Below are 26,484 nucleotides of genomic sequence, written 5' to 3'. Positions count from 1 at the left end.
TATTTAAGGATCATTTTGTAACGACATGATCTCCACCACACCCACGACTTCACCATACCCCCACATCTGTGTCTGCAGCTCTCTTCTCTTTCCCCATGGCCTGCCCTAGAAGTCTGACAGCCTTATGGACACCACCCCAAAATTACAACAAACACCTCTGACTTTTCAGACTCCTCAAATTAATCGTCTTTCCTCAACCGTGCCTCCTTCTTCCTGGATCTCGGGGATGACGTCAGCACCCAGTTCTTCCACAAAAGAGAAGTCAGATGCCAGCACAGACTCATCCTCTCGTTTCATCCAATAAATAGATCTGATTTACTAGAACCCCTTGGCCGGAAAATCTCCTTCCCCTTCCCATCTGGGAATACCATCTGGGGACTCTTTCTCACCTGCCCAGCCCTGGTGCCCCCAGGCTGGGGTCCCCAGCATGTCTTGCACACGATGGCCAACACACATGTCTGATCATGTCCAAGTCCTGGTTAGAGCCTCCCTGGCTCTCCATGGCTTTCCGGATAAGGCCTGTGCTGCGGTCGGCACCTGAGGCCCTCCCGGTCTCTCCTGCTTTTCTAGCCAGGCCTCCATAAATGTCGGCCTCACGTTTAGTAAAGCATGGGTTCTCCACGAATAACTAGAATGGATGAATGAATGAACCTGCCACTTGGGGTCCTGAAAAAACTGTTCCTCTGGCCATTCTGAACTATTAATATTTCTAATTCCCTCGACATGGCACTCTTAAAGACAGGCTGTGCTTGCCGTGTATTCCCTAGGCATCAGCTTATTGCTGGTCTTCCCACTAATCTCAGAGTTTCCTAAAGTCAGGAATGATGTCATATTTGTCTAGGAGTCTCTGGGCACTGCCCGGTCTAACGCCACATTCTGTTAATGATTTATTAACCTGCGAAGGAATGAGCCACGTGCCAATTGTGTCATACAAACAACACAAGTGAAGGGAGACATCAGTGTGGCATCTCTTTTTCCTTTTGGCTTTATTTCCATAAGGCTTTCCAGTATATATGCCCCAATCTGTCTTAGGAGAAGAGAATAGACCTTGGGGGTTTTTTTCCCCTTCCTTTTTCTGCCAGACTCACTTCCTGCTGCATTGAGAGACTTTCGGAAGGTTCACCTTTCCCTCAAATTTCTCATGATGATGAAGAACTATAATTGCCACCGAATGGTCCAGTTTAGCACAGAGAAAGCCAACCAACAGTCACCAGCAGACTTTAAACGCTTGCGGTTGAAACAGCCAAGAAAAGTTCATTAAGCGCTGAGCAAGAAAAAGAGCAGGAAAATGAGACAGAACCGCTCCCTGGGGCATTGCAAAAGCAGGCCTTTGTGAGGAAACATTCCTGAAGGAATCTGGGGAAATGACATTATAAAACTGCAACAGACGGCAGGATAAGACAACGGGATCCCAAATAACTGCATGGCGCCACACCAATGCTCCTTGCGGAGGGAGAGCACATCACAGAGCCCTTGAGAGGCAGGCTGGAGAAGGCTGCCCCAGCACACCCGAACGTCAAGGTGGTTTCAAACTTCTTAATTGTTTCTTTTCCTTTCTTTCTTTCTTTCTTTTCTTTCTTTCTTTCTTTCTTTCTTTCTTTCTGTTTTGTTTTGGAGACACAGTCTCTCTCTGCTGCCCAGGCTGGAGTGTAGTGGTGCCATCTCAGCTCACTGCCATCTGCCTCCCTGGTTCAAGTAATTCTCATGCCTCAGCCTCCCAAGTAGCTGGGACTACAGGCACACCACCACGCTCAGCTAATTTTTGTATTATTAGTAGAGACAGAGTTTCACCAGGTTGCCCAGGCTGATCTCGAACTCCTGACCTCAAGCGATCCACCTGCCTCAGCCTCCCAAAATGCTGGAATTATAGGCGTGAGCCCCCACGTCCGGCCTAAACTGTTTCTTTAAAGACCATTTGTACTCCCCTTGCCTCAGCACTGAAGGGTATGAGAATTCAGGAAAGTATGCCTCCCTCCTCTCAGTTTGCAGTTGAAAACTGGTCAAGAGGAACCAGGTACATTTGGTTTTTTTCTAAAGAAGCCAAGGGTTAAAACCATGGCCACTATACCATGGACAGCTTCGAAATGAACAGAATTGTTTTCACACACAGGACCAGCCAGAGGTAAAGGTGCATTTTCAAAAAATGTGGTGTCAATGCAATGTGCAGAAACTGTGAGGGGCGGGGGAGGGGGACGTTAAGTATGATGGCCATATTGTGTATTGTCCACACGAGGTCATTTCTGAGAGCAAAAGGAGAAGTTACTACTTACAGGACCTGGACAACTCATTGCAAACCAGCACTACCCAGGCAAATAAGTGAGTTTGGCCAACCTCACTCTGAGTAATGTACTCCGTGAACAAATTGCTGAGGTGAGGAGGAGAAAGAATATCTGGGTTGTAGAGGCCAACACATACTTTTTTAAAAAATAAAGAAAGAGGCTCTCTCTGGACTTAGTACTTTGACTTTTTTCTGATGCAGTTTCAACCCAAATCACATAGGCATTTCTTATCAGCAAAAGCAGCCAATAAAATACAGAAGGACCGCGAGAGAGACGGGCCAGAGCTCTTGTGAAAGTCTTTCAACACACTGGCAGGCTTCTGCCAACAGGAAAACATTTAGCAAGAGGTGTGCAAGCTATTTGTAGACACAACCCAAAGATTCAAAGGTGGCTATGATCTGGCACACAACAGCACGTCCCCTTTAAAAATAAGCCCATAAAAGGGAAGCTTTGCTTCACGTGTCTAAGTGCAGGTGATTTTGAAAAAGTGAGAAACAGATATATTACCTGGGCAGTGGAAATGCCCACGTTCCTCCAACTTCAGAACTGGCTGAGCCCACAGCACTGACCTTACTGACTACTTCAAGGACAGGTGATTTGTGACAAGCCTTCTTCAAGTCTCCACCCCAATAAAATCACCTGGAAAAATCTGAAGTCAGGATCACTATAGTTAAAATCAAACAAAAGCCCAGCAGATAGTGCGAACAAACAGACAAACAACGAAAATCAAGAGCGTTTCCTTGCAGCAGGTTCTTCTGTTCAGTGGCCAAAATTTTACTCCTGGATTCTTCATTTTAAAAATAAATAAATAAGGCCAGGCACAGTGGCTCATGTCTGTAATCCCAACACTTTGGGAAGCTGAGCATGTGGATCTCTTGAGCTCAGGAGTTCAAGACCAGCCTGGGCGACATGTGAAAGCCCATCACTACAAAAACTTCAAAAGTAGCCAGGCATGGTGGTGTGCGCCTGCCTGGCTACCCAGGTACTCAGGAGGCTGAGGTGGGAGGATCGATGGAGCCCGGGAGGTCCAGGCTACATTAAGCCATGGTCACATAACTGCACTCCAGCCTGGGTGACACAGGGAGACCCTGCCTCAAAAAAATAAAAATAGATCGAAGTCCTCTTGACTCATCCTCAAATGCAAACCTGAAGGAGAAAGCAGGCTTCCCACCCATCTCAGATCTCCACTTGTGTGCAGCCACCTTGCAGTGATGCTCCTGGTGCTGGAACATAATGAGGGTTCATGAGGAAGACATTGTCAAAATCCTCAGAGAGGAGAGAAGGAGAGGCTGCCCCCCGGCACAGAGGCCAAGTTGCAAACTGACAGAGCCTAGCTGCGAGGCAGCCTAACAGGCACGCGGCACTGGGTGGGAACAACTCCTTCTGGGCTCAGCACATCTACTGGTCTTGAGCAAGTCCTTCATTCTCTGGAGACAAGCTGGGACTCGGCTCATCTCAGATGGAGACGCTGTGCAAAGAGCAGGTTGCTGAGCACACAGTGCCAGACAAGCCCACCAATTTTTAGCATTGTGTTAAAACATTGTGTGTTCTGTGGGTTCTGGGTGTGTGACCTGCAAAGAACATGGAAGCTCCTGGAATTCTGCTTTCTGTTGACTGTCCTCACGAAGTCTATTCACCCCGAAACATTGCCTACACCACTTGCCTTTCCCCAAGCGAAGTTCACATTTTGGCAAAGTAAACCTGTTCGTGTGAACTAAGGTTAAACTTCATTAACTTGGAATCGGCTGATTTGGAATCATTCACACTAGGCTGAAGTTTAACTTCACACCCAGCAATCCTTTTCTTCTTTACACAGCAATTTAAATGTATAAACAGTATTTGGAGGGGGAAGTGTCAAAATGCATCAGAGAATACATTGTTTCAACACATCCAAAGCACTCACTCACAAATAATTGTTACAGGAAATAAGTCATTGTTAAATATTCAGTAATTGTAGCTCCCTAAAGATTTCTAATAGGCAACATTTCTATTTTAGTTTTGTTATTGTAGCTCATGCAGTTCCTCTACTATTCAGACTGGTGTTTCCCTAAATTCTCTCAAATGAGTGTCATCTTATTCCATTTGAAATGAAAAGGGTCCTATGTCTAATAAACATTAATTTTACAGTGTTTCATTTAGTACCCAATCAGAAGGTGGTATTGACAGTGCTGATTTTTATATTTGAAAGTGAAGATCCAAAAGTTTCCAGTTGCTCTGCTACTAAACACTTTCTTTGTACCCCATACCATGCTCTGTGTCCTACAGGAGATATGAATCCAGCTAGGCAGGCAAGTCTAGCTCTTACGAGAATAATCCAATCCCAAAGTCTAGAGTATTAAATCCAAGCAAAACAGAAAATCTCCAAAGGCAAGAGACTGAGCAGAATTCACACCTGAGCCCAGAAGACTATTTCAGTCCTCCGGAACTTGGCACATGCTGTATTTCCTTGGGTTAAGAGAGCACTTTCTTGCCACCACCTCCTGGGCTGTCTGCATAAGTCAGCTCAACAATGCCTCCTGAGATGCTTTTGGGCCCTGGTGCTCTTGATCTAATAACAGCATCAACATGCCTGCCATTTGCCTCACCCTGTGCATGCCTCTGCCATTGCACATTACATTTCACATTCCCCTGTGCATCTCTAGTTTCTCCACAACTGGACTGTGCACTCCTTGAGGGCAGAGACCACGCCAATGCCTCTGGGAGTGACCACCATCTTCCAAGGAACCAGGAACTCGTTGAGCTCTCGATAGAACTTTGTCAAATGAATGAATGGATGAACTTATTCCTGTGTTCTACCTCTCTGGGGAAATGTCCTGGCTTTAGACATTAAGAAGTAAGTCAGGGCTGTGACATGGTTCCCCAGTAGCCCTCCTGCATCAGAGGTTGTGCAGCCCTGCTGAGTGTGGTCATCATTTTTAAACATCACCATTGTCAGAGAGTTACAAAGGTGCTACCATTTCTTTCACAGGGGAAAGTCCCTCAGCAGAGTAGACAGTGAGCTCTCTGTCTCCATGACTCACACCTACCAGCCCTCAGCCACCTTCAGGTGGTCCCTTTGAACTGCTAGCCCATCTTCAAGCATCCGTCTATAATCATCTCCATGGCAACCACATTGCTTACATGATAGTACCTGTTCATAACAATAAGCTCCTCTTCTGGAAAGAGAAAAACCAGTCTCATAAATATCCTGAGCAGGTGAACAAAGTACTGGTGTTCTTGAGGTAGGCTTACTTCAAGAGCCTCTAAAATAACAGTGTGGACTATGATTCAGCCCATGAATGCAAATAATGCATGAATGCCTAAGGAACAGATATTTTGCTGCCTTCTTTTCATGCATATTTCAGTGTTTCACTTACTGGATCTACGTAGTCTGCTGGACTTCATTTCTTTTTTACTTCAACTTTTCTATTGTTACCCTCCCTCATACATCTGTTGCCAAAGAACCTGTACTCTGATGCCAAAATCTTATTTCACAGAAAGTTAATCAGTCTTTGACCTTTCCTAACTTCATGTGGGTGACCCATTTTGTTCCTGAGGTTTGAATTGCTCTTTAACCTGAATTCAAACTTTCAGTGTTCTAATTAAACTTGATTCTAACCTAAGTTTCAATTTTTTAAAAAATGCCCTCTAGAACCCCTCACCCTGCCAACATATGGTCAGCTTTAATCACTGGATTCATGAAGCAGGGGACTGTACTGGTCTCTGCCTCTGATGTGCCAGGACCTTCTGCTGTTGCCACAACCAGGGAGAGGTGTCCTATCTGCACGTTCCTACCTCTACCCCACACTTCCCCTGAGTCCTGTGCAGGCAAGAGACCAGAAAGTCAGCCTAGGAAGACACAGGCTCCAGTGGCACCCAGATCTCCACGATGCTCACTGCCTCTCCACGCATCTTTCTCAGTCCATTGGCAACCACATCCTAGACTAACCAGAGAACTGGGCCTGCTACAAGCAGGGGAGTGGGGAAGACAAGGTGCTGATGTGGCACATGGGAAAAACCACTGTCTTCACATCATCAAAGCCAGCTCTGAATTCTGCCTTCCTGCTTAGTAGTCACATAAGCTTTGACAGGTGGGTCACCCTTCTGTGCCTCAGTTACTCAGATGTAAAGGGACAATAATAATAATGTCAACTCCATGCAGTGGTTGCAAAGATTAATTGAGATAACATAATTAAGGCACCAGAGCCTGGCACACTATAAACACTCAATAAATGTAGACTTTTATAGACTATCATCTGTCTATCATCTCTATGTATCTATATCTAAATATGTCTTACTCCTCTAATCAATTACCCACTTCTTGGGAACAGATACCATTCTGATTTATCTTTTCACGATCAGAGAAGGTAGTCATGAAGTGCTAATTGATTTAATGTTGTTAAATTCTCATGCTAACCCAACCTGCTGTCACTTTCAAAATATTTTAATTATTATAAGATATTGTAAACAAACATATGGACTTCTCTTTTTCCTTTCCATACCAGGCTTCCTGGGATAATTTTTCAAACCTCTATACATCTTGCTTCTTATGAGAACATCTGCAACCCAAAGCAGCCAGAAGCTTGGGAAATAGTCCAGCAGACAGTTGCCACCTCACATAGGTAATGTCACGTGCATGGAAGCTGTCAACAGAGAGAGACAGAGACAGAGAGAAAGAGAGAGTCAGGGGAGAGAGAAAAAGACAGACAGAGACAGAGAAAGAAAGAGAAATAGGAAGACAGAGCCAGATTCAGACATGGAGAGAGACAGAGGGAGGCCAAGACACAGAGAGAGGGAAGGAGAGAGACGGAGAGAGAAGAAGAAAGAGACAGACAGAGAGATCAACCAAAGTGAACTATTGAATTATAAACAAATGTGCGTCTTATTTTGGGAGTACTTCACACAGCCCTTCACTACAGACTACACGGTATCTGGCAAGACCAATAAGTTATTTATTTGGGCAAAATGGAGGCAGAGCGTGGTTATCTATATGCATCAGGTAAAAAATAAAATTTTCCCTAACATACAGAGGCTGTTAAAGTCAAGTTGAATTTTTTGGTTTGAAATAACTGGGTAATGTTTCAAACATCTACTTCATACCATATGTGAAAGATATACTCTAAAGGCATCTTGAGCATTAAAGGCATTTTCAGCAAAATGCTTATGAGTGTTGACTATGTGCCAGGTGGCAAAAAGATGTTCTTGCCTTAGCAGAGGGGAGGCAGCAGTGAAACAAGGGCATTGAAGTAAGCAAAGGCCATCAGTGCTGTGACAGACACTGTACAGTGTGTGTGTTAGGGGAGGGGGATAATTTAAGCTTGCAAATGAGCTTTACAAGTGGGATCCTTTTTTATATGTATTTTGAGATGGAGTTTCACTCTGTTGCCCAGGCTGGAGTACAGTGATGTGATCTCAGCTCACTGCAACCTCCACCTCCCACATTCAAGAGATTCTTCTGCCTCAGCCTCCTGAGTAGCTGGGACTACAGGTGTGCACCACCACACCCAGCTAATTTTTGTATTTTTAGTAGAGACGGGGTTTCATCATGTTGGCCAGGCTGGTCTCGAACTCTTGACCTTGTGATTCGCCTGCCTAGGCCTCCCAAAGTGCTGGGATTACAGGCGTGAGCTACCACGCCCAGCCAAGTGGGGTCCATTTTAAAAAGTAGATAAAGTAAAAATTCAAGTGTATTCAAAACCATACTTAGGCCAGGCATGGTGGCTCACACCTGTAATCTCAGCACTTTGGGAGGCCAAAGTGGGCAAATCATCTGAGGTCAGGCATTCCAGACCAGCCTGACCAACATGATGAAACCCCGTCTCTATTAAAAACACAAAAATTAGCCAGGCATGGTGGTGGGCACCTGTAATCCCAGCTACTCAGGAGGCTGAGGCAGGAGAATCGCTTGAACCCAGGAGGCCGAGGTTCCAGTGAGTGGAGATGGCACCACTGCCGTCCAGCCTGGGTGACAGAGTGAGACTCTGTCTCAAAAAACAAACAAACAAACTACATTGGCATGGTGCCCAAATGTTCCCATCTAAGACCAACTCATAACAAACCCTGAGAAAAGTGTTCCCAAATCATCCCTCTTCCACTGCTGTTAATTGTCTGTTGGAGTAGAGCCACAGAGGCAAAAGCCCAGCCCGGAAAGTGAAATGCCTGTCTCTCACCAGTTTGTTACAGGAGGATTGAATATACCCTGGGACAGAAGAGACTCCTGCAGCAGGACAGTACCTAAACCAGAGGCCCGTCTCTCCAGCACCACCGTGGAGGAACAACAGCTCCTCCTCTCTTAGACTCCAGCACTCTGTATCACTTCGGCACACCAATGTGTTTTTCCAGTCAATCAGCAAACACTACTGAGTGGCCATCATAGGCACCCCAGGCTTCCCCTGGAAACACCAAAGTGAAAAGACCCCACTGCCCAGGATGCCAGCACTGATCCTTCATGTAGCATTTCAGCAACACATGACTCACAGTAGGCAAACTACAGGGATACAAATGAAACTGGGAAATCCATGCATGGGATTCTTCTTCTTCTTTGGTCTCTTCTCCCAGATCAGTGAGTGTTCCCCTTGGAGCTCTCTGGAGGGCAAAGCAGGGTGCGTCTTGTGCCAGAATTACTGGGGCTGCTGCCTCCACTCAGGAGGCCCCTATTTCTCCATCACCCAATCCAAGAATCCCTCCGTCAAGTCTGACCCTAGAAGGTGCAGCCAGAGTGCAACCTCCTGCCCTGCTGAGCCTCATTCCAGCCCTTGATGGCTGGAGCACCCCCTGACATCTGTGTTTGTGCTGCCTGCTTCCCATACCCTTAGCCACCCAGGTCACTCACAGGAGGGTGGCCAGCTCCTGTCTCGGAGCCAAATGTCTTCTTTCTACCCCATCATTGTTTGGCCTCCCATCAATCAATTTCTGGCTCATTATAAAATTAGCATACCCACAGTTGCCACAACCTACAGATGACTGTTTTTGTCTGAAGCTTTTTAAAAAGCAGATTCTTCAGAAGCTATTCTAGATAAACATATGCCACCCTTATATATAACCAGGATTTTGGAAGAGGGTTATGAATTTTACCTTCTGATGAAAAATGTCATTCTTCCACCAATCACCAGTGCCCGTCAGCCTCCCCATCCCAAACTAAGTCTATTCTGGGCCCTGAAATTCTATTCACTCCTTGGAGTTAAAACTTACAAGATCTTTGGGAAGCTGAATATATACCAGCTATAATTCCTGCTGTTGTGGGTTTTAGTGATCAGGTCAATTGTCCATGACTGTTGATGAGCAGGACCCTGCTAGAAGGAGGAACAGAGGGTCCAGAGGGACCCCAGGACCAGGCAGTGCCAGGGAGCCAAAGAAGGGGGGATTACAGAAAGAGCAGTCTTAGGACCTGGACTCATACCTGCACAGCAGGACCTTGGCCTTGTGGGAAAGCAGAGAAGATGTGAACATTCTCCACTGTGCCTAATTCATTTGGAAGGCACCTCCCTTGAAAATCACAGCTCGTGAACTTCTGTCATCTCTGCAACGCCCTTTCCCTCAATGTTACACAAGTTATCACACGTCATTATGTCATTGCATCACATACCTTAAAGGGATGGGGTAAATTTTTTTTAAATTCTTAGCGGTGGCTCAAGCCTGTAATCCCAGCACTTTGGGAGGCCGAGACGGGCAGATCACAAGGTCAGGAGATCAAGACCATCCTGGCTAACCCAATGAAACCCCGTCTCTACTAAAAAATACAAAAAACTAGCCGGGCGAGGTGGCGAGTGCCTATAGTCCCAGCTACTCGGGAGGCTGAGGCAGGAGAATGGCATGAACCCTAAAGGTGGAGCTTGCAGTGAGCTGAGATCCGGCCACTGCACTCCAGCCTGGGCAACAGAGTGAGACTCCGTCTCAAAAAAAAAAAAAATTCTTAGAAAAATGGCCATATTTTAGCATCTTAATGATGGCGTCGGAGAAGCCCACCTTGCTTTCCTTTTCAGGTATTTACTCTGCAAAAACCATCCCCTTTCTCAGTCAAGAGCTTCATGATGCATTTCCAGAAGCAGGAGGCCCCATGGGAGCCCAGGCAAAACTTGCAATCCTGATTGAGATGTCTGGGCAGGTCTGGCTGAACCATGGAGGGACTCTCTGGAACTCCATTTGCACCAGAAACAGAAAGCCTCCTGGGAGACTCCTCCTAAGGTTATCGAAGGCCAGGAACACAAGATTCTTCAAGTCACAGTGCAGTGAGTTCACAGGGGAATGAGCAACCCCAGTACAGAGTGGCCTTGGCACATCTTCACCCTTCGCAGTTCCTGAGGGTCCCTGGGACCACAGGAGGGGGTGGCGGACCTGCAAGTAAGGCTTGGGGCTGAAAGTGACAGAAAAACCTAACCACAGTGGCTTAAACAAATAAGGGACTTACTTTTCGGTTTAGTGGCCCAATGCTGAGGTCTCTGAGACCGTCTTGGCCTCTCCCTCAAGGTCTCCAGTAGTGGGAACTGCTCCACCTATCACATCTGCCTCTCTTTCATCAGAAGAGAGGAAACAAACCCTGTAGCAGAAGTTTTCAGGAACTCTAAGCAAACTTGCTTTCTTATGCCTCTTTGACCAGCTGTACCCACATGGCCACCCCCAGCTGGGAGGCAGCCAAGGCAAAGGGGGTTGGAAATGGAGGTTGGAACAGTCAGCCTGCCCCAAGGGGAACACGGCAAGAAGGGATGAGCTTGGAGTCAGCAACACCGCTTTCATGCCCAGTCCCAAACTGAGAAAGCAGCGCCCGCCATCTGCAAAGAGCACGGGGTGGCTTGGACACACGGTGGACGGCTTCACATCGGTGCCACCTCATGGCTGGGGCCCTCCCTGTGCAGCATGGTGCCTCACGGTGCCACCTCATGGCTGGGGCCCTCCCTGTGCAGCATGGTGCCTCACGGCGCCGCCTCATGGTGCCTCCGGGTGCCACGTCATGGCACACGGTGCCGCCTCATAGTGCCTCTGGGTGCCACGTCATGGCACATGGTGCCACCTCATGGAGGCTCTGGGTGCCACGTCATGGTACACTGTGCCACCTCATGACTGGGGCCCTCCCTGTGCAGCATGGTGTCTCACGGTGCCGCCTCATGGTGCCTCTGGGTGCCACGTCATGGCACACGGTGCCACCTCATGGTGCCTCTGGTTGCCACGTCATGGTACACTGTCCCACCTCATGGCTGGGGCCCTCCCTGTGCAGCAGTGGGAGGTGGTCCCGGGGCTCTGGGACAGCCCCACAGAGACGTAGGTGAAGCCCTGAAAGCACCTTCGTGGTGTACATGGGTCTCCCGAAGGAGCTTGAGTAGGAAAGCGGGGGGCAAGGGGATGCCACATAGGAAGAGAGGAGGAACTGCCACGCATCCATAAGGGAGCCCCTCGGTCCTTCCAGGAATAACTGAGTGAGATTTCTCCTGGGCCTGAGTTCCCACGGTAGCAAGAGACCACGCTGGTATCCCTGGCTTCCCAGCTTGGGGAAACAGTGACCTTCAGCAACTGGAATCCACTAATCGTGTGACCGAACAAATAAAAGACCAGAGGACCATTGGCTAGGGCACTAACTTGAGAATTTATTTCTGAAAAACAAAGTTTTCTTTTCCGAAGAAGTGGGATATGAAACATTTATAGAGGGCCTAATGCATGCCAAATACTTTACACAGATTGTTTTATTGAATCCTTATAACCACCCTATAAATAGCCATTATTTTCATTTACTGATAAGAAAACTGAGACTCAAAGATTTCAAAAAATTTATCTAAGATCATGCACCTAAAACGTGGAAGAGCCACATAAACCCCACAGATTTTCTGAATCCAAAGTCCACAGTCCATCCTGAACAGTGCTTGGGTGCCAATTCCTCAAGTTTTATCTGAAGAATTATTTGTGTTCTATATAATACCCCACCTACATCTAAGAAGATATACTCCTATCAACACCTTACCACCAGCTACCTAGTAATGCCCCTTAATGTTGAAGATAATGAAAATGCTGGGACTTTTCTCAAATGCATAGGAAGGTGGGAAATCCAGGTCACACCCAGACTCACAAGCTCCTTTAACAGTGCTGTCTACACCAAGGCTAGCGTCCTGGCTGTGAAATCCAGTTACCCATTAAATGGCTCAGGGATACCCAGGATGAGGGTAAACCAACCGAGATACAATTTAAGGAGAGCCAAAAATCTCCATCATCAAGATAAATAATATTTTCATGCAACATTTGTTTTCTTAACTATTATGGATACATAATAGTTGTACATATTTATGGAATATGTGTGGTATTTTACTATTAATAGAAGCATACTATGTGTGATGATCTAATCAGGGCAGTTGTGGTCTCCATCCCTCAAGCACTTATCATTTCTTTGTGTTAGGAACGTTCCAGTTTTTGAAACTGGAATTTTAGTTTCTTTCTAGTTTTTATTGAAATATATTTTTGAAATACACAATATCTGAGTTATTTTTGAGTTTTTGAAATATACCATAAATTATTGGTTACTAGAGTCTCCCTGTTGTGCTACTGAACACCAGATCTTACTCTTTCTATCCAGTAGTATTTTTGAACTCATAGTGGGGAGGGGGAACCAAAAGAGGGGATGGTTAATGCAATATTTTTAAAAATAAAAATTAAAGCAAAAAATTCATGATGAACAAAGTATCAACATTTTAAATAAAGACAAGGCGTTTGTTTGCTTGTCTGTTTCCAATCAGCTGTGGTTCCTGGGCGCCATGGCCTCCCTGTCCCCATGGGACTACTGCATGAGGGTTCTCGGTGGCATGCTGTGTTAGGCTGTGTTTGCATGACTGTAATGAAATACCCAGGACTGGTTAATTTATAAAGAAAAGAGGTGTGATTGGGTCCTGGTTCTGCAGGCTGTACAAGCATGGTGCTGGCATCTGATCAGCTGCAGGGAGGCCTCAGGGAGCATTTACTTGTGGCGGAAGAAGAAGTGGGTGCAGGCCCCTTACATGGCAAAAGCAGGAGCAAGGGCTGGGGTGGACGTGCCACACACATAAACAACCAGATCTCATGAGAACTCACTCACTATCATGAGGACAGCCCCAAGCCCTGAGGGATCCTCCCCCATGACCCAAGCACCTCCCACCAGACCCACCTCCAACACTGGAGATTACCTTTCAACATGAGATCTGAGCAGGGACAACCATCCAAACCGTATCATGTGCGGATAGAGCAACACTGGGCTTCATATCTAGTCATGGGTTTTGATTCCAGAGGTTCTATTCACGTTTTCTGCTTGGTTCAGAACACGGAGGACATTCTGGCAAGTACACGTGGGGGTGCATGTGCTTCCTCTTGCCTCAGGCTCCAGTTCGGCCCCATGTGGCATGGGCACGGCCCATCATTTAGTCAGCACAGAGAGGTGACAGGAAACTGCACGAGGAAGAGAATCTATGGTGGAATTAGTGCGTTCACAGCTTCCCGTGGGCTAACAGCACCACGCACACTCCACGTGATGTGAACTGCCAAGTCCCTTGCAAACATCCCTGTCTTTGGGAGAGACTGTAATTTTTAAATGACCCTAACAATCTTGACACAATCTTGCCACTCTGAAAGACACCAGTGTGTCATAGGAGCAGATGCAAAACATGTTCCTTGTTCATGGAAGCAATGATAATTACTTTGACAGCAATAGAGAAGCTAGAAGGTATTAGGCTGGGAACAAGACAATGCAAACAGGACTGGATTAATTTGCATTAAAAAGATTGCAAGAGCAATCAGCACCTCATTAATATGACATAAATGTTAATTTATACAGATCCCAAGTGACCCTCAACTTCCTTCCTCCCCACCAGTGTGATGGTGTTGTAGGAAGCCCTCCATGGGAATGGCTCTCAAAGGCTGGGAGCAAATCCATCTGCCCAGCCCTTCCAAGGAGGTGCAGATGAGCTCGAGTGTCCACTTAGCTGAGTGTTCACTTAGCTGAGGCCACAGCAACCTTCTCACACAAAGGGGTCGCCTGTGGGAATTCCACCGCAGCCCACAGAAGGCTTTGTGTTCACAGGGGAGCCGCAACACTGCTGCACACAACAGCGCAGTGGCCATGGTGGCCCAGGAAGGGCTGCATCCACGCTGGGAGGGGTGGAGCCCACAGAGAACTGCACAGCTAAGGTTTTCCACCACGAACCTGCAGCTCATTAGGATCAAAGCAATTGCCTTGAATCATTGATTCTTTATACCAGTACAAAAATAAAATAAAATACAACCCTGGAGGGTTGTGAATGGCATGAGATATAATTGCACCACTTGAGAGTGAGAGGCACTTAACGCCTTGAGGGTGAGATTAGGGCATCCTACATCAAAGGACGGTGTCCTAAAATAGTTCACCAAGTAAATCATTTCACACAATTAACTGTAAATGACGCTGCCAGGCAGAGGAGATTCTGGAGAGCTTCTACCACCCCTTTTATTCTCTGCTGACCTTTAGGAAGAAGGAGACAGGATAGAAAAGGAGTCTGAGGGTAACTGGGTGTGGGCACCTCCCTGTGGGAAAGAAATCTCACTGTTATTCTCACTTTGACTTACAGGGACACTGACCTCCAGGATGTGGTTAAACACACACACAGTCACAAACACACTCCCACATATTCTCACACACATGCACGTGCACACACACACACAGCTTGTGCCAGAATCTACCTCCATTCAAGAATTGTCCTCGGTGTTCATCACCACAACAGTCTTGCAAAGCCTTCTGCAGCTCCACCTAGGGACACGATGGCAGCACCCCAACACCTGTCCCACCACCCCAACACCTGTCCCACGACAGCATTCACCAGCTCCACAGTGGATCCATGACGCAGGACAGTCTCCCAAATCCAACTTAACTCCAAAGCTGTGCAGAGCAACCAGTGAGTTCAGAACACTCTGCCAGGCACAGTGGGGTGCAGGGGATTCCGAGCAAGTCCCCGGGGGGAGGTTAACACAGCGACTAAGATGGATGGACCCCAAGAAGCCATTCAAGGCCATTACCAGGATAGAGAAGAACGGGGACGGTTAAGAGGACCTCATGGAAGAAGTCAAATCCGAAATGGTCCTCCTGAAGAACGAGGCAATTTCAGTAGCCCCACGTGGATAGAAGCGCTCGCATGAAGGGAAGAACACAGGCCAAGGCACGGCACAGGGGACTCGAGATGGGTGCTCAGGACCAGGTATGGGCCGCAGTTCTCGAAACCCTCTGAGACGTGTCACATAGCAAGCACACGGACAAGGAACCAGGGTGCTGGAAACGGGAATCGACTCAGAGAATGTGAGACAGACTCACTAGATGGGTGTTTCTCAAACTCAGATTCCAGGATGTACTGTCAAATCTGCAGCTCTTCCTTGGAAAGTTAAAAGTCGACTGTTTTCGTCGTGATAATCGTCTTAGAGGAAAGGCCGCTCTATGCCTATCTTGCACCACCTAGTTCACTTCCTAACAAGCCTCCGTCTTAGTGCCTGTGTTTGCTTCTGTGCTTATGGGGGTGTTGGTGCCGTGGAACTCTGCTTTAATGGGTGAAGCCTAGGAGAAAAGAACAGAGGCGACTTGATAGACGAAGAGTGAAGTTGAGCCAAGCAAAAGGTCAGATGGCCCCACAAAGCACAGCGTGAATGGAAGCTTCACAGAAGTTCATGTGGAGGACTCCGGTGGGTGGGAGAAGTGAGTCTCCAGAGACAGGGCAGTGTACGAGGCTGGCTCCACCAGGCCTGGCCCGGCCACCAGCACCGGGACACAGCCGGGTCAACAAAGCATCGTCGTAAACTCCAACGGCAGTGGGTTTGGGTTTGGTGCATACGTCATTAGAAAAACTCTCTAGTTTTGTAAACATGTAGAACTACACACCGAAAAAGGTTGACTCCTAGTTGTGTTTTTGCATAAATAGAACATGTTTAGGCCAGGCGCGGTGGCTCAAGCCTGTAATCCCAGCACTTTGGGAGGCCGAGACGGGCGGATCACGAGGTCAGGAGATCGAGACCATCCTGGCTAACACAGTGAAACCCCGTCTCTACTAAAAATACAAAAACTAGCCAGGTGAGGTGGCGGGCGCCTGTAGTCCCAGCTACTCGGGAGGCTGAGGCAGGAGAATGGTGTAAACCCGGGAGGCGGAGCTTGCAGTGAGCTGAGATCCGGCCACTGCACTCCAGTCCGGGCGACAGAGCGAGACTCCGCCTCAAAAAAAAAAAAAAAAAAAGAACATGTTTAAAACAACACCAGGGGACTGAGGTTTTTTTCCCCTTTTCAAAGGAGTTGCTTCATTACTCCAGTCCGAGAAACGCTGCCCCAGACAGGCAGCTTATTGAGGGCAGGGACCAAGTCTTACTCATCTCTGGACTGCTGTTTCCAGCTGGGGCCTGGCATGTGGTAGGGATTTGACAGAAACCAGCCGAATCACACGGACATCTGGGTGTGTGACATCTGTTGGAGGCACCGCGGATTAATCCTCCAGGTGCTGTGGTCGCCCTTGGGCAGAGTAGGTTATGGCAGATGATAGTGAGCCATGCACTTTGGATGACACACAGTCACCCAGAGGAACAATCGCACTCACCTCAGCACAGCTGTCCATGCTAATTTAGAGGACAGCAGTGAGCAGAATGGAAATTCAGGAACGGGGACTGCAGGTCAATGAAATTCCAAGATACCATCCCATTTTCTCAAGGGATTCTTTATGTGTATTTTTAACTTTCTGAATTTTTACGAGTGTATATTACTTATTTTTAGGAAAGTTTAAAATACTAAAAAGTACAAAGACTAATATAACAGATGCCCATATTCTCAACATCCAGAATGAACAATTACAATGGGCCCCCCCCCCATCCACAGGTTCCCAAATCTTCACAGATTTAATTAACCCAGGATCAAAAATGTAGTTAGAACTACGACGGTTGCATCTGCACTAAATACGTACACTTTTTTCCCTGTCATTATTCCCTAAACAATACAGTTTACGAACTAGTTACACAGCATTTAGATTGTATTTGGTATTATAAGTAATCTAGAGATTATTTAAAGTAGAGGGAAGGACATGTGTCGGTTATATGCAAATACTGCTGAGTTTTATATCGGGGACTGGAGCATCTGAGGATTTTGGTATGTTGGGGGATCCTGGAACTAATCCTCCATGGATACCAAGGGATGACCTTATTTACATTTTCTCTAATTTGCATGAAATATTTTTATGTAAACACATTTTGAATTACAGAAGTAATATGGATATAGTATCTATTAAAGGAGGAGGAAGAAGAAGAAAAAGAAAGAGAGAGAGAGGAAGTAAGGAAAGAAGGAAAGAGGGAGAAAAAGAGATGAGGGTAGAGAAGTAATCATACCTAAAGCAGAAGCAAGCTGGGTGAGGTGGCTCACGCCTGGGATCCCAGCACTTTGGAAGGCTGAGGCGGGCGGATCACGAGGTCAGGAGATCGAAACCATCCTGGCTAACACGGTGAAACCCCGTCTCGACTAAAAATACAAAAAACTAGCCAGGCGTGGTGGCAGGCACCTGTAGTCCCAGCTACTCAGGAGGCTGAGGCAGGAGAATGGTGTGAACCTGGGAGGCGGAGCTTGCAATGAGCCGAGATTGTGCCACTGTGCTCCAGCCTGGGCAACACAGCAAGACTCCACCTCAAAAAAAAAAAAAAAAAAGCCAAAGTGACTTTTCAACCAATTCCAGGACTATTGAGCTTGTCTGCCTCACCTTCTTTTCTGAAACGACCTCCCTCCTAATCTTTTTATGTTCACATGCATATATATGTATCCATATATGTATGCATTGTTTTGTGTGTGCTTAATTTGCATGAATATCCCACTCAAAGTTCTATTCAACTTGTTTTTTCACTTATCACTATAGTTCTGAGTATCTGTCCATATTGACATACACAGATCTATTTCCATCCTTCTAATAACTATGCAGTATTTCATCTTGTGAAAATACCACATTTCATCTGTCCATTTCTCTATTAAAGGACATGTAGGCTATTTCAAATAGTTTGCTGTTATAAACAATGCTACAATTAACATCTTTGTCCATGAGTTTGTATGCATTTGTTGGAATGTTCTTCTAAACTGTACGCCTAGAAATGATATTGCAGAGTAGCTGGGCCTGCATGTTTTTAATTTTACTGGATATTGTCAAATTGCTCTCCCAAGTAGCTCTGCAAATTTAAACCTCCTCCAACAACATGTAATGCCCATATTTGTGCAAAACCTTGATACAATCATACTTTAAATTTTTGCCAACTTCCCTCATGACTTTAAGTTTTGGTATCTTGATTTCATATGCAATTTAGATATACAAGTAAAAGTGAACACTTATGTGTACGTTTACTAGCAACTGTGTGTTTCTCATCCATGAGATGACTTCATATCCTTTACTCATTTTCCACTGCATTTTTTTCTTTTTCACTTGTAGTTCTTTACATTTAAGTCCTAAACTTTTGATATTGGTTAAAAATTAACATTTTTATAGAGTCGTTGATCATGGAGAGAGTTTAAATATTGATATTGGCTAATTGCATCTTGTTTCAGAAAGTTCTCTCCGTATCTTCTTCTGTAATTTTACATTTTTTATTTTTCAAATTTAGACACTGAGTCCTCCTGGGATATCTGTTTTGTATGTGGTCTGAGTTAATAGCGATCTATGTTGTCCGTAAGCAAAGATAGTGATGGCAATATCATTTATTAATAGTCCATGCCGCCACGCTCATCTCCCATGCCTCCCTTTCACGTCACAGACTCCCACGTGGCTCTTGTGTGCTGTTCCTCCACCTGCCTGGCCACCCCTGTGCTGGCCCACCCTGCTTCCATCCCTATTGCTTTATAACATGTCTTGATGTCTGATAGAGAAAAATCTCTCATCCTTTTCCTTTATAATCATCTTGGCTATTCTTGCCTTTATTCTACTATATACATTTTTTATAATTTTATTTGGACCTATGAATAATAAAGGTATTACAATGACTTGGATTTAAATTGCATTTGAATTATAGGTTATTTTGAAAGACCAACAGCTTTACAAAAATAAGCCTGTCAATTCACCAATGCCATAGGTCTCCATTCTTGTCCTTCCAGATGGGCTTTTATCATTTTCCCCATGAAGATATTATGCCATTTTGTTATAGTTGCTCCAAATTTGTTATACTTTTGTTCCTTTTGTAAATAGATGCTTTTTCTTACATTTTCTGCTTGGCCCTGACATATACAGGGGTGGTTCAAAGGAAAGTAAGATCCATTATTTTACAGAAGCAAGTTCTGTAAAACTTGCTAGTTCTTTGGGGGTAGAAAGCAAGCGGTTGGAAGATGGGCCTTCCAGGTAGAGGTAACAGAAGATCCCACTCAAGCTACTATAAGCAGCTTGGCTGGGCTGAGTAGAGTGGCATGGAAGCTTGGTGGGAGAAGGTGAGATCCAATATGTGGGAAGAGGCCAGGCCACAGTGGGATACACAAGCCCATGACTGTGATGACGGGAGGGCACAGTTTCTCTCCATCGATCGCCCGGTTTGACCAAAGGGGCTTTCTCCAAATTTCTCATGGCCCTGACTCCTTTTCAGCAGCCAGACATGGAGACAGCCTCGGCCTTAGAGGGAGCACTGCCGTAGTAATGTAAAAGGAAATAAAAGAGCTAATTATTGGACTTTTAAAATGAAAATACACTTTTGGACTTTATAGAAGACACAATAGTTTCAGACAGTAGACATAAAAATAACTTGGGACTAGACAAAGATTCTCAGACAGGACAAGAAAGAAGAGAACCAGAGGGGAAGCCAGAGAGTCCAGACAGCTGGAAGCAGACACTGGAGGTGTTTCCAGAAGATCTGAGCATCAGGAGGACCCGGGTGTACCTCCAGGGGGTCCCAGTGAGCAGTAGGAGCCCAGAGCCCTAGGGGAGGTGTATGTCCAGGCAGTTGGGCTCAGGACAGCCTTCTGGGGCTCCTTGGCATGAGACACTTCTCAAAAGAAGACATTCATGGGCCTAGGAGTCTCCCATAAGAAGTGGAAGAGCTTTGGTAGTTTCCAAGTTCCCAAAGACCCAGAGGTATTTAAGAAAGCAGAGCCATGTAACCTGTGGTCCCAACACGGGGCTGAAAGTAGCTAAAGGAGAGATACCAGGCAAGACCCTCTGCCTGAGACCATCCATCAACAGCTGGGACCAAACCACATTACACAGTCACAGTTGTCAGAGCTAGCACTCATTCAGCTCCTACCGTGTGCCACTGTTTTAAGCTCTGAGCATAAAGTGACCCATTTAGCCAGTACTGCCCATGAGACAGGCAAGAGAAGAAGAGGAGCCCCTGCCTAGGCCCCATGCATTAGGGAACAACATGTCACAAGTGCAAACAAAATTACATATAAAGAACATACATGTAAGTGCCTTGTCATTCATGATTGGCACTCAACATGGACACAGTGTGGTTCATCTGTGGTTGGCTGGATAATGGCCCCTCTAAAAAATATGCACATCTTAATTCCCAGAACCTGTAAATGTTACCTCAGATGGGACTTTGCAAATGCAATTAAGGTAAGGATTTTGAGATGGGGTCATTATCGTAGATTATCAGGGTGGGTCCGAAATGCCATCATCACAAGTATCCTTATGAGAGAGAAGCAGAGCAAGATTTGACACATGGGGGAGGGGAGGAAGCAATGCAACCAAGGGGGAAAGATTGGAGTGGCGTGGCTAGGAGCCAAGGAATGCAGCCTTCGGAAGTTGCAAGAGTCAAGGAACAGAGTTCCCCTGGAGCATCCTGAGAGAGTGTGGCCCTGCCAACACCTTGACTTCAGCCCAGGGAAAGTGATTTCAGACTGAGGCCTTCCAGAACCGAGAGCGAAGAAATACCTGTCGCTTTAAGCCACCCAATTTGGGTAACTGAAGAGTAATTTTTTAAAGGAAATTTAATAGGTCATCCTGGATCCTCTGCTCTCATGACTAACACCATTCAGGCCCGGGGAGACTTCTTCACATATTTAGCCTTGTGTCCTTGAAACAAAAGATGCCTGTACCCAAAGGCCATGAAAGTCTGAAGGCTGGATACGGATGCCACTTAGGAGCACTGCAAAGGATGAACAGTGGAAACAGTTAGATGGGAGGAAAGACAGAGGGGCGCCCCTCTCCAATCCTCCCTCTCGGTGGGCAGGTCTACCGTAGATCCCTAGAGGTCCTGATTGTCCTGGCCTTGCTTCTACTCATGTTCCAGTTCATGGTTCCAGAGATATACACAGATCAGTGTGGTGTCTGCAGCAGATGGTGACTGAGGAACATTCTGCAACATTAAATGATTCATACTACTGTCACATTCGTAGATATGTGGATATAGACATCACATGCATATAACATGACACTAATCTTTTACATGGGCAACCAAAGGAATATTGAACACTAGAAATGCAAGGAGTTTCTATTAAAACTGTATTAAGGTATTTATTTTTCAAAAGTAACTAAAAACTTCACCTGTATTATAATTTGATGTTAATTGTTGAAATGTATTAATTATAATGTATACTTTTGAGCATATTATGTTAAATAATTTGAAAGAAAAATAACTTTTTGAAAACATACATGGAAAAGAAATAACTTTAATATCCTGAATTAAAATATTTTTAAATTTATGTTTTAGTGAAAACATATTCAAATTTTGTATATCTTGAATACAATTGTATTTGATATTTTAATCCTTTAGATCTTTACTGTTACTAGAACCCAAATTCTGTGGAAATCTTAAGTATAACAATATAATTTGTTACGTTGCTAAAATGATGACAAGAAAATTAAGTTTCATGTGGAATGAATATATGATAATACATAAGTTATGTGCCTTTATTGCTCATCCAAACATCACTGGCTCCTTCAACAACACAAGAGTTCCAGCATGGAGGAGGCCTCTACCAGGGTAGACACTCAACAAACGTTCACTGAATGAGTGAGTGAATGTGGGTGAGTTTACATGGTGGTAAAGCCAGATAGTGCAGGTCCTTGATTACTGGTCAGACTTTAGCCAGGATGTGATCAGCATAAAGACTCCTCTTATGCAGGGGAGAGACGCTATTAGAGCAATGTTAGGGAAATGAATCAAACATTCAGATGTGAGAGAGGCTGGAATTAGGAGACATCAAAAGTAATATAACTATGCACTTTTGCTTTCACTTTTAACTTTTATGTTTTCACTTTTTTTTTCATTCTTTCTTTCTTTTTTTTTTTTTTTTTGACAGAGTCACTCTGTCTCCTAGGCTAGAGTACAGCGGTGGGATACGGGCTCACTGCAGCCTCCACCTCCCAGGTTCAAGCAATTCTCCTGCCTCAGCTTCCAAAGTAGCTGAGATCACAGGCATGCGCCACCACACCAAGCTAAAATTTTTTGTGTTTTTAGTAGAGATGGGGTTTCATCATGTTGGCCAGGCTGGTCTCAAACTCCTGAGCTCAAGTGATCCTCCCACCTAGGCCTCCCAAATGGCAGTGGTTACAGGCATGAGCCACCGTGCCTGGCCTGTTTTCACTCTTTTTAAGCTGTGGTTCTTTTCTTTTGAGCCATGGGCAGGAATGCCCTGACCTCTTGGGTGCAGGTGTGCAGTACTGCCCTCTGTAAGGAAGGCCTCTGTAAGTCCTGCCCTCTGTAAGGAAGACTACTCCAGCCGTCGGGGATGGCTTGGTGCTGGGGAAGATCATGGACTTGGAGTTTCTCAGGCCTCATCTGAGTTCTAGCACCACAACTTCATCTCCAGGGATTCTTAGGCTCCCACCTTAACTTCTCTGGACCTCAATTATTTCACCTGTAAAATAGAGACAACGCTACCTCCCTCACGAGGTGGTTGTGACCTGAGAAATGGTGTGCAAAGCATACTTAGAGCAAATAGTGGGTGATCAATAAATAGCAGCTGCTACGTTCCTTCAGGCTCCAGAGCCTGCAGGCAATGAATGGCATGCATGCTGTGTGCAGATCCCACACTCCAGACCCCTACTGCAGAAGGGTGGGCCAGGAATCAGCAGCTTTGCCTTAACCATAGCAGGAAGCTTGTCAGAAACGCAGGGTCTTGGCCCTTTCCCCCAGGCCAACGAATCAGGGTCTGCATCTCCACAAGTTCCCAAGTGACTGGTGCACAAGACGAATTCGGAGAAGCATCTAGACCAGTAGTTTCCAGTCCTGACCACACATTCAAGTAACCTAAGGAGCTTTTAATAACCAGTGCCCCAGCCCCGCCCCAGACATATTAATTCAGAATCCCAAAGAATGGTGTGAGCCTGGGCTTTATTCAAAAATTGCCCAGGTGACTTTACTGTCCAGCCACAATTGAGCCCCACTGGCTGGATCAAAACACGTGAAGGCTTAGGACACAGTCTCATTATGGCTTTGGTGGACTCTAGGCACCTTTGCCTCCAGGAGTCCCTTCTTCTATAAAATAATATTAGAAATTAGTTTACTACATCTTGGTATAAAGAGAAATATGTTAATACTATATAGTAAGATATTTTCTTTAAAGCTTCCTTTTTAAAAAAAGTTTTATTATACTTTAAGTTCTGGGGCACATGTGCAGAACATGCAGGTTTGTTACATAGGTATACACGTGCCATGGTGGTTTGCTGCACCCATCAACCTGTCATCTACATTAGGTATTTCTCCTAATGCTATCCCTCACCAAGAGGCCCCGGTGTGTAATGTTCCCCTCTCTGTGTCCATGTGTTCTCATTGTTCAACTCCCACTTGGGAGTGAGAATATGTGATGTTTGCTTTTGTGTTCTTGGGGTTAGTTTGCTGAGAATGATGGTTTCCAGCTTCATCCATGTCCCTGCCAAGGACATGAACTCATCCTTTCTTATGGCTGCATAGTATTCCATGGTATGTGTGCCACAATTTCTTTCTCCAGTCTATGACTGATGGGCATTTGGGCTGATTCCAAGTCTTTGCTATTGTGAACAGTGCTGCAATAAACATACATGTGCATGTGTCTTTATAGTAGAATGATTTATAATGCTTTGGGTATATACCCAGTAATGGGATTGCTAAGTCAAATGGCATTTCTGGTTCTAGATCCTCGAGGAATCACCACACTGTCTTCCACAATGGTTGAACTAATTTACACTCCCACCAACAGTGTAAAAGCATTCCTATTTCTCCATGTCCTCTCCAGCATCTGTTGTTTCCTGTACTTAATCTTCTGATTCAAAACACAAGCATTAACACGTTTCATAGGTCCCTGAAAGTGTGCAGGCCTGAGGCATTGAGCCCCTGGATACATTGGCCATGCTTTGGGGTATTATATAAAGGTAAGGGTGGCAAACATAGTTAATGAGAGAAGAGAGTTCTTCATGGAGCTGTAAAGCTGATGGTTCACAGAATACCTGATCCAAGGTAGAAGAGGGAGAAGGAGAAGAGGAAGAAGAAAAAGAGATAGAAAAAAGAAAGGAAGAAGAGAAGGGAGGAAGGAAGGTCTAGATTTTAATAAAATTCTAACCTAATGAAAGAAGTGCTGGGCAGGGGTCAAGAAATACACACACCTGCATCTGTACAGCTATGACGCAGAGTTAATGCAAACAATGTCTACCGCACACCTCTATCCACTCTTTTAATCGCTCATTGTTTTGTTTCTCCAGTTCACAACAGAGCCCCATGCATATGCCAAACCCCAGCAATTTAAAGATGCAGAAACTATCATCTCTTCCTTCAATGGGCCAAACACTTGAGGCAGGCAACCCCATACCTGGTTTATTTCATTACTTTCTCAAGAATGTTAATGCAAGATTGCTAGAATGACCACACTTAATTAAAGCAACATGACCAAGAAGAAATCCACAGGAAACACGTGGAAGTGCAGTGAAAGCTTCAGATATTTCCCCTGTAATTACAAGCTGTGTGGCCTGACAGCTGCTCCCAAGAGAGGCTGTTTGTAAATTATTTTCACTATTACTTTTTTAGAAATCTGGCACGAAAGGATTGGTTATAAAGGCGAATTCTTGCCAGTAGAAATCTTGAGTGGACTGTACCCACACCATAGCTGTCCAAACACAGAGATGAGGTTGAAAAGAGAGCAAGAAACCAGACAGAGACCACCCCACAAAAGGGTGAAGTCAAAACCAGTGGAAACAAAAATTCGCCTTTTCATGAGTACTTTGTTAGAAGAGGAAGGGAAGAGAAAAGTAGTATTCAGAAGTCGCATTTAAGCTGAGTAATTAGAAATACAGTACCACCATTCAATGCACAAAAGAGCAGGGAGTTTGGATGTGAAAATTAAACATTTTGAATGTGAAAGTTTCAAGTAAACAAAAGATTAATTACTATATGCATCGACTTTTGCATTAAAAAACAGCCGCCAGGCCTGCATGTTTCTCTGTGATTTCCTGTGTAAAGGATAACTCTATGAGTTTTCCATAACAAGAATTTTTAATATGAGGAAATGTATGCAAAATATATGCAGGTGGTAACATTTTATAACTAAGTTGCCTTGCCAGGCAACATGCTAGAAATCACTGAAACTCAAGAAAACGTGTTCGAATCTAAATTCACATTTGGTGAATACTTTGCTTGTTCAACACTCTTTATAAATACTAACCAATGCTCCTGAAATTGATGTAATGTATTATTTCATCCATTATAGAAGCAGAGAAACTCGTCTAAAGAGACCCAAATGCATCAGAGAAGGAACGTGGCAGAATGGGGCCTGGAAATCTCAAGTTCTCAGAAGCCATCCTCTCACTGACAAGGTCACTGGGAAAGGACAAAACAGACCATTGTAGTTTTGTGATTCCGAAACCAGAGCCATACCTGACCTGGAGTACGCATTACCTGGGGTAGGCACTCAATGAATGTATAAGGAAGGGAGAGTGGGAGGCAAGAGGCAAATAAGGGAAGGAGGGAAGGAAGGAGGCAGGAAGGAATGAAGTGGAACGGGATGGTAGAACAGAGAGGTTGGGGGGTGTCATGGTAAACATCTCAAGAAGTTATTCCAAGGTCTTTTTCAGGGCAAAGTGATACTGAATAGTGTAGCTTTATTAGTTTGATGGTATTAAAGGATTTATTGTATGTTTTTTAGAAATCTTGAAAAAATATAAATTTCTATGCAGCATAAAAGCTATTGATTCACCAGATCTTCAAATCTTGTCTTTCTCTATCTTCATTGAGGTAAGTCCTTATGACTCCATTCTTTGCCTAAGCTTCTCCTCTCTTCTGGACTCTGAGGGCTCCTAGGTCTTCTCCAGAGACCTAGTCACTCCCAGTGGAATTACCACCTCAGCACTGGCAGGTG

The 26,484-nt window shown here is 45.2% G+C and overlaps 1 long non-coding RNA gene across 1 annotated transcript in view; it reads right to left on the bottom strand.

The window, feature by feature from the left end:
• Positions 1-13,652, bottom strand: part of LOC117062766 — an 85,638-nt gene extending 71,986 nt beyond the window's left edge. Inside the window, exon 1 of the long non-coding RNA XR_004428571.1 lies at positions 13,397-13,652. This is a non-coding gene — a long non-coding RNA (uncharacterized LOC117062766). The remainder of the gene's footprint in view (positions 1-13,396) is intronic.
• Positions 13,653-26,484: the final 12,832 nt, after the last annotated feature.

This window comes from Trachypithecus francoisi, unplaced genomic scaffold (assembly GCF_009764315.1).
Source record: "Trachypithecus francoisi isolate TF-2019V2 unplaced genomic scaffold, Tfra_2.0 Lachesis_group17, whole genome shotgun sequence".
Lineage (NCBI taxonomy): Eukaryota > Metazoa > Chordata > Mammalia > Primates > Cercopithecidae > Trachypithecus > Trachypithecus francoisi.
This window is presented reverse-complemented; position numbering and strand designations above follow the sequence as displayed.